The 8648-nt window shown below is 31.2% G+C and overlaps 1 long non-coding RNA gene across 1 annotated transcript; it reads right to left on the minus strand.

The window, feature by feature from the left end:
* Positions 1–7045: 7045 nt before the first annotated feature.
* On the minus strand, positions 7046–7611 carry LOC148780421 (uncharacterized). Its single transcript, XR_016041743.1, has 2 exons — positions 7272–7611; positions 7046–7188 (listed from the first exon to the last, which is right to left on the minus strand). It is a non-coding gene; the product is annotated as an uncharacterized LOC148780421 (long non-coding RNA).
* Positions 7612–8648: the final 1037 nt, after the last annotated feature.

Raw genomic sequence — 8648 nt, forward strand, 5'->3', positions numbered from 1 at the left:
TTATATAAAGTAGAATGGGTAACTTATGCAAACATTTTTATAGCTTTTTGTTTTTAGAAAAATGTCTCACATGTTTTATATCTCACATTTATGCCCAAATTATTAAGAGTATTTCGATTTTATATTTTTTATATACATCGGATTGAGCTCAAATTGATTAGGTTTATCCTTCTCACCATCAAAACAAATAATTAAATAAAAAAAATCACTTAAATATACAAACACATTTTAGGGGTACTTGGTTAATAATTTGCTTAAATTATTTTTTATATTTTCATTGGTACAATATGTTGAGTAGCGTGTACAAAACTTTAAGTTCGACTAGATCTACAGAAAAGTAACATTCAAATATGATGCATGCTCTAAAGCATGAGAAGCCGTGGGGTTGACCCCAAAGGACCCGAATTCAATCTTAGAGAACATTGAAATAATTCAAATTAGGCCATGAGAGACCTTCTTAAGTCTTGCAAAAGAAGGGCCTGCTGATAGAGGTGGGCAGGGAGGAGATACTAGTCCTCATGTCAGAGAGATGCCTGGCCCTCTAAAAAGGCCTTCTTCAATTGCCTATAATTAATTAATAATATTAAAGGCAATATTTAAAGGGTGCCGTTTGTATAGAGCCTAGGTTCTAAACAATCAAATTAGAGCCTACTTTCAAATAGTATCGAGAAATATGGTTTCAATACTGAAAATCATTGTGATAGCCTTAGAGCATATTTTCATATTTATTTATAAAGTTTGAAGCTTCAAAAATAGTGTAGATCAATAGATATATGAAAACTTGAAAATCTTGAAAATTGACGGTCCAAAATGTATTAATAAATACACTATTTCCAAAACTTGAAATCCGTTTTTTTCTCATGTCCATGCATCTTGATGCCGATATGATCAATTTGAGGATATCTGGGCATCAAAACAACCTTTTCTAGTGAAATTTTTGAGTTAGGCTCTAATTTGATGGTTTAGAGCCTCGGCTCTATATAAATTTTTCCCATATTTAAATTGCACAAAATATAAGAGATAATTATGTAAATTTTCCAAATAAAAAGCTATAAATTTCGATCTCCAAAAATACCGAAAATCTTCACTCTCTTATTTCCCCTTAGTTTTCACAAAGCACAAGTGTCTGCAGTGAAATAATTTGGTGAGAAAAACCTTAAAATATGCAATTTTGTTTCAACGTTGGTTGTATCTTTTGTCAGGTTAAACCATTGTTTAAATTATAGGATTATATACCATTTAACTTTTGTACATTGAGGTCACAATTACTTATAACCATCCAATGTGTAATTTGATAATTTAGGTTTGTCACAAAGTTTGAACTTTGAGCTTGGTTTATTAAATAAATGCAACCACCCAATTTCATATCCAATGGTCAAAGTTAATTGTGACCACTTGTACTAAATGTAAATGGTCTCATTATATACTTTCTCTATTATTATTATCATTAAACTAGTAACTATTCAATATTTTATTAAATAAATATTTGTTATAAATAGCAATATGATGAATATGATTTTTTTGTCATATGTTACTCATAATATAATATTTTATTTGTAACATGATATATTTAATGAAAAATTATCTAATATATTAAAATATAATTATTTTCACTTTCATATATTTTTAATAATATAGAATGCATGATATACTTCTTTCCTAAATTTTATCAAAGTACATTTGTTTTTTTTTACTATCCTAAAATATTTTTATCCAAAAAATAGGATTTGTTATTTAAAAAAAAAGAGAAAGATACTATGCATCATGCTCCAAGCTTCTTTATTTGAAAATCACATGACCTACATCTTTTCTAGAGATGGTCTTGCTTTATTCTTGCACACATGTCTATCACTTGGGATAAGGCTTGAGTGATAATGATGATGACGATAGCGACATCTCCACACATTAATTGTGGCCTAATAATGTAGAGATGAATATATAATATTGATATTCAATTTACTTTTTATATAGCTACAAGCATTATTGACCATTAGATTTGAAATTGGTGGTTGAGGATGTGTCATTGTTTTGACACAAAGTCTAAAATAAAATTTCTTGAATATTATGATACATTTTTATTTATTAAATTTTACATCTAATGGCTAAAAATGATTGTAACCTCCTTATACAATCCTTATTGAAATATATTACATTTAGGACTCAATGTTCGCATTTTCTTAATGATTCATTTAAATATGTAATACATTTAATTTTCAATATATTTAATTATTCTAGTTTTTAAAATTATATGAATTTTTTTTTTTAAATATTGCTAGATGTGGTCGAACAAGTCCGAGTCGATCTGAGCTCTGCATGTTGTCGGTTCAGTGTCACAAGCCGACCTTTTAGACCTTGGTAGCAAGGTTTCAAAACCCAGATCGGTGGGGTTGTGGTCCATGCCACATATTCATGTCGGATCGTTCGGTCGACGATGAGCCAATAAATATAAAAGATAAAAATAAAAAAAATTAAAATAAGGGTTTTATAAGGCAGAGATTTAGGGGAACGTAAGAAAATTTAGATAAGCTTAAAAGAAAGAGAAATTTGTGTATGGGTACTATTGGGGGTCCAGGTATTTTTGTTACAAATTATGGGGGAGATACTCCCCTCGGCTGGAGTTTTTTTTTCAAGTTACCCTTTCTCCTGTAAACCGAACACGACAGGTTTTTTTTGTATTTACGAAAAGATGTTGTCCGGTGTCCGAACTACTGGTCGGCCCTTCTAAGCTTTGTTGGTTTAGAGAGAGAGAGAGAGCGCTCATTTGACTTACATAGAGGAGTTTTGCAGGACCCCATTCGATGCAGGCTTTGTCATGGCTTGGTGCTTGGCAAAGCCCTCGCAATCAACCACTTGTGCAGAAGTGGTATAATAGGTGCTAAGGTAACTTACAAAGAGGGGGAGAGAGAACAATAGTTTTGGGTTTTGAGAGGTGTGAGATTGTAGAGGAAGAGAGAGGAGATCGGCTGGTTTACAGATCTACTTGGAAAAATAAAAAGGTATTTGGGTTTGGGATTGTAGAGGAAGAGAGAAGAGATCGGCTGGGCTGGAAGATGGTGAAGGAAGAGATTTGCAGAATAAACCTACCATAAATTGGGGCATTTGCTTCTGTTTCTACAGTATCTGGTTTGGTTAATGCCGCTATTTATCTATGATTTACCTGGTTTTTCTTCCGGCTATGCTCTTTGCTATGAGAAATGCAGTACGTTGATGGTTGATGCCTTACACAGAGATGAGAGATTCTCTCGTCCGTGGTGGGGCAGGGCAAATTGGATGATGGGAGATCAGAGCGTGTAAACTGGGTTCCATATGCACGGAGTTGGGAGGTGGAATGGGAAGCCCATCTTTTGCTCCACTCCTTTCCATACATACATCTTCCTCTCAATCCCTGCACTTGTTTTCAAGAGAGAGAAAAATAATACTCTACTCTTTCTTTCTCATCTCCTCCTCCGCTCTCTCTAAACTCTCCTCCATTGGGAGTGACACTTTGGCTTCATCGTTTGAAAGGAGCCGGAGAGCTCTCCGGTAATTCGCACACCTGACCACTTATCTTTGTTTAAATACAAAAAACCCATCAGTTTGATGTTCCGTTTATCGGATATTGAAAAAAAAAACCATAGTGGGAGATGCTACCTGTAATTTGGAACAAACGCATTTTCAATTTGAAATTGAACCCCTCTCTTTTCGTATTTGCCCCTACGTAAACTTCTCTAAAAAAAAATGTAGTCCAAGTATCCCTATTAATAATGGAAAATTGTTTCATGAGGGTTGGACCATATTTCTACATATGTGGTCCAGAAAAGTAGGAGATCCATCTAAATTCAATGGAAACTATCGGTCCAAATTTTTCTTAATAGAATTATTATTTATAATTTATTTATTTATTCATATTCATGATCTCCATTTTAGAGATTACATGTCTTTAAATATTAAATAAAAAAATCCATCTGAAAAATAGGTTTTCAAGAAGAGCCACATTTCTACATATGCGGGCCTGGCCCAATTGCTAACTGCATCCATTAATATTTGAGGCAAACTTTTTCTTTTACACTTCACTTAGATACCTTCTCAATTTTTTTAAAAAAATACCCAAATTGCCCTCATCCAGTAACCGGAACGAAAAATAATAATGGATAGTTTAGTAATTTGACTTGCCAAGATGCCTCATCCACATAACAAAAATGTATTACAAATAAGGGACACATTGTTTAATATTACAAATAAGGGACACATTGTTTAATATTAATAATGCAGTGGAACTAGGAGTAGTTTTGTAAAGCTCCTAATTATTCCACATTACATGGAATAAGGGACACATTGTTTAATATTAATAATGTAGAAGAACTAAAGGTATTTTTTGTAATTTGATGCATACAAAGTTTCACCTCAAAGAAAAAGATCCATGTAAAGTACTTAAGGGCACGTCAATATTTCCCAAAAAATATTTTTATATGAAAGAATTTGCTCATGTAGATAGGCGTAGGAATATTTTATACCAATTGGTTTGAGTACATCTTTCCACACACCAATGGACAATATTTTATACCAATTGGTTTGAGTACATCTTTCCACACACCAATGGACAGTTAATTAATGTGAAAATGTTCCCACGCATACTATTTGAGGGAATTTTTTCACAATAAAATATTTCATGGCAAATATGTTTTGGAGAACTAAACATGCCCTAAGTGTTGAATGAGAAAAATATAACTAATTGTTTCTTATTAGTAATACTGAATAATGTGTTCTTTATTTATGCTACAAAACAACTAGGGGTATTTTCATGATGATTTGGTTGAAGCTTCTTGGTTACATCACAGAAATTCCTATGATGTTACACATTCCAAATATTGAACTTGGTCAATTTGGGTATTTATAAAATTTCTTGAAGTCATCGATTTGAAATGAAAAAGAAAAAATTGTCCTCGAATGTTAACAAAGATAATTTAATCCCGTTAATTATTTTACAAGGAGTTTCATCCAATTTAATGATTTTTTTTAAAAAAAAAAAGGAAAATGTACGAAAGAGGGGTTTTGGGGTTGGGTTGAGTTGGGGTTAGGGCTAGCAATGGGCCGGGGCCTTGGCCCTACCTGACCCTATTTTGATGGGGCTATATTGTGCCGGGTAAAATTAAAGGAAAACAATATAGAAAAGATGAAAAAAACAAAGATTGGGACAGGCCAAACGGGATTGGGCCTATCTTGGCTAGCCCAGGCCCAGGCCCAGCCCTTAGGACACATTTTGTGGCCCATGCCCTAATTTTTTAGGGCCAGGCCGACCAAGACAGGCCATTTGACCCATTGCCATCCCTAGATGGGGGAACCGGGTTGATACCACATTTTTGGAACTAGTTCAATCACAGCCAAACTCCAATCCCGATGTCTCCCGATCCATATTCCTCAATCTCGATCGCTCGATTTTAAAAGACTTGCGAGGAATCAAGTAAACACACACGGTGAGAGATATATATTAATCTCTCTATTATATATTTTGACAAGTGTCTTTTTTAATTTCAAATTTGCCCATTTAAGTTTTATTTATAATTTTATACCATATTGATTATTTAATCTCTACATAAATATCTCTCAATTGCATCTTATTAAATATCTATTAATCTCTCTTTGCTTCTCAATTAATGTCCCATTAAATCTGGCCTAAATCGATATTGCCAAAATAACATGTATTTATTCATTAATTGAGTATATTATTATATTGGTAAAGATAATCATAAAGTTAATATTTAAAAGAGATAATTATACATTAAATATATAAAAATACAATTATGTAATGCAAATGCATGGCTTTTTTTTTTTTTTGGTAATTTCATTTTCTTTAATTTTTATAATAATATTTATTTACAAGTAAATAATATATTTACTAATACAATTGTAAATGATTTTAAATATTTTTTAAATAATAAAAAAGGGAATTAATTATATTTTTACATTGTGATTTTTGACAATTATTAAATTATTATACACTTGAGAATGCAAAAATAAAAGAAGAAAAAAATACACATATATTCATTTTTTAACCATTATTACAAAATTATCTCATAGTTCACGTTATTACTTCTATACCCTTTTTTTTTTTTCCGTTATCAAACTTTTTCTAAAAAATGTCAAAAAATTCCAGTTTTGAATCAAAATTCTCAAATTTTTGGTTTTCAAAAATTGAAAATCTCAAAATTTTAGTTTCTGAAATACCGAAAATATCAAATACTTAATTATTCAAAAACCGAAAATATTAATTTTTTTGTTTTTTTAAAATATAAAATATCAAAATTTTGGTTTTTCAAAAACCCAAAAATATAAGGATTGCAAACAGGAATATCATCGTTTATTTTTACTCGAAACATGAAATACGGGTAACCAAACTACCCATATTCCACTTCTTAGAACTTTTTTAAACATATCCTTTTTATTTATGTGAATATGTACATTTCATCTCTTAATAGAAACATATCCTTTTTATTTATGTGAATTTGTATATTTCATTTCTTGATAGAAACAACTCCCATTCTTTTTATATGGCTATATGTATCAAGCTTATAACAAAACGCATGTTGCAAACTAGAAACAATAATAAGAGAGGTGGCTAATGGATATCACACTTTAAAAGAAAAAGCAAAAAAAAAACATTTGGCTCATGAATAGATGTACACTATGATACAATTTCAAAAAAAATAGATGTAAGAGGGGAGTCTTATATATAGAGAAGAGTTACCTGAAAAGATAATAAAAGCGACGCAAATAACATAGGCTAAGCAGGCTTCAAGAGATAAGAGAAACTTGTTGAAACCAGTCCGGATATTGAGATTGATTGAGGTCAAATTTAAAGTTAATATGAAGACTTGATGTTATTCTTTTATTTTTATAAAGGGTGCGGTTTGTATCATAGTCAGCAAATCGGTGATTAATAGCCGATTTTTTCAGAAAAAACGGAGCGTTTTTTTAAAAACGTTTAAAACGAGACAAAAAAAAACGTTCTTTTTCTTGCTGATTTTACAGATAAAAACCCAAGAAAATAAAAAGAGCCATGTTTCTCTGTCTAGAACCACAAGCTTTGAAACCTGCAAATTACAGAGAAAAACCCCATTGAACCACAGTCTTTTCACTGATTTTACAAAGAAAAATCCAAAAAAATGAAAAGGGCCCTGTTTCTCTCTCTAGAACCTCAACCTTTGAAACCTGCAAATTATAGAGAAAAAACCCCATTGGAAAATTACAAAGAAGAAGAATAAACAGGAACCTTAATGAGGAGTAGAACAAACCTTCTTTGCATGAATCTTGCTCTTAAGCTGGTGGTTTCTCTCTGAAACTTCGATGCTCTTACTGCTCGTAAACCTATTTTGTAGCAGTTCCTTCCATAATCCTGAAAATACAAGGTATGGTTGCGCATCGATATTGAATGCATATGCATCTGCTCTGAGACTTACAACATGAGAAGAGGAATTATGGCACTACACTCCCTTCCACTCACAAAAATTCAACCCCTTCCACGAATTTTGTAGCAGTTCCCCCATTTTTTTGTTCTCTCATCTATCCCTTCTCTCTCTAAAAGCTAGAAACAAGAGGACTCAAACCCAAATGCAAGCATGCATATGTTTCCTAATCATTAACCATTGTTATAAAGTCGTTATCTTATAGTTAAAGCATTTGATGATAAAATAAATCGTGTCTTTTTTTTTTGGTATGTACTTAAGTGGGTGTGATATTTGCTAAAGTATTTAATGATTTTTTTAAATATGTATTTAAGTAGGTTTGATATGGTGTATATGTATTTATCCGATTTTTTTATTCAGATTTTTTGAGCCTAGTCCGATATATTGGCGATAACTTCACATGAAGTATTTTTGTTGATCTGTATTTTTTATCCTATTTTTTCATCCGACTTTTTAAAAAAAAAATGATTTTGATAGTCCCCAACTTGCTAACTATAATTTGTATGGAGCCCAAGCTCTAAACAATCAAAATAAAGCTCACGTTCAAATGGTATGGAGAAATGTGGTTATTAGCCTTAAAATATATAAATTTTTTAATTATAAAATTTAAAGCTTTAAAAATAGTGTAGATCCAACAAATCTATAAAAACATAAAAATCTTGAACATTGACAGTCTAACAATGCGTCACAAGATGCACCATTTCCAAAACTTGAAATCTACTTTTTTTCATGTTCATGCATCTTTATGTCGAGATGATCAATTTGAAGATATTTGAGCATTAAAACGACCTTTTTTAGTGAAATTTTTGAAGTGGGCTCTAATTTGATTATTCAGGGTTTGGGCTCTATATAAACTTTTTTCTTTTTTAAATTAAGTTGATTTATTTCGCTATTATGGATATCTTTTACCAAGAGGGTAGCTGGGCTGCAAGTTCTTCAATAAATTTGTGGAAAGAAGGGACTTATAGGATATGTTCCATTATACTATCACAAGTTTCCATATTATGATAAGATCTATAGATTACGAACTCAATTTTAGAGGGGATTTTGGGTCGAGAAATTTTGATATTTTTGGATTTTTAAAAATAAAAAATTTGAGATATTTGGTTTTGAAAAATCAAATATTTGAGATTTTTAGGTTTTTAGAAAACCAAAATTTTGAGATTTTTGTTTTTAAAAAACCTAAAATTAGAGATTTTCGATTTT

Source organism: Amborella trichopoda, chromosome 9 (genome assembly GCF_054954075.1).
Source record: "Amborella trichopoda isolate Santa Cruz 75 chromosome 9, AtrichopodaSantaCruz75HAP2 v2.0, whole genome shotgun sequence".
Lineage (NCBI taxonomy): Eukaryota > Viridiplantae > Streptophyta > Magnoliopsida > Amborellales > Amborellaceae > Amborella > Amborella trichopoda.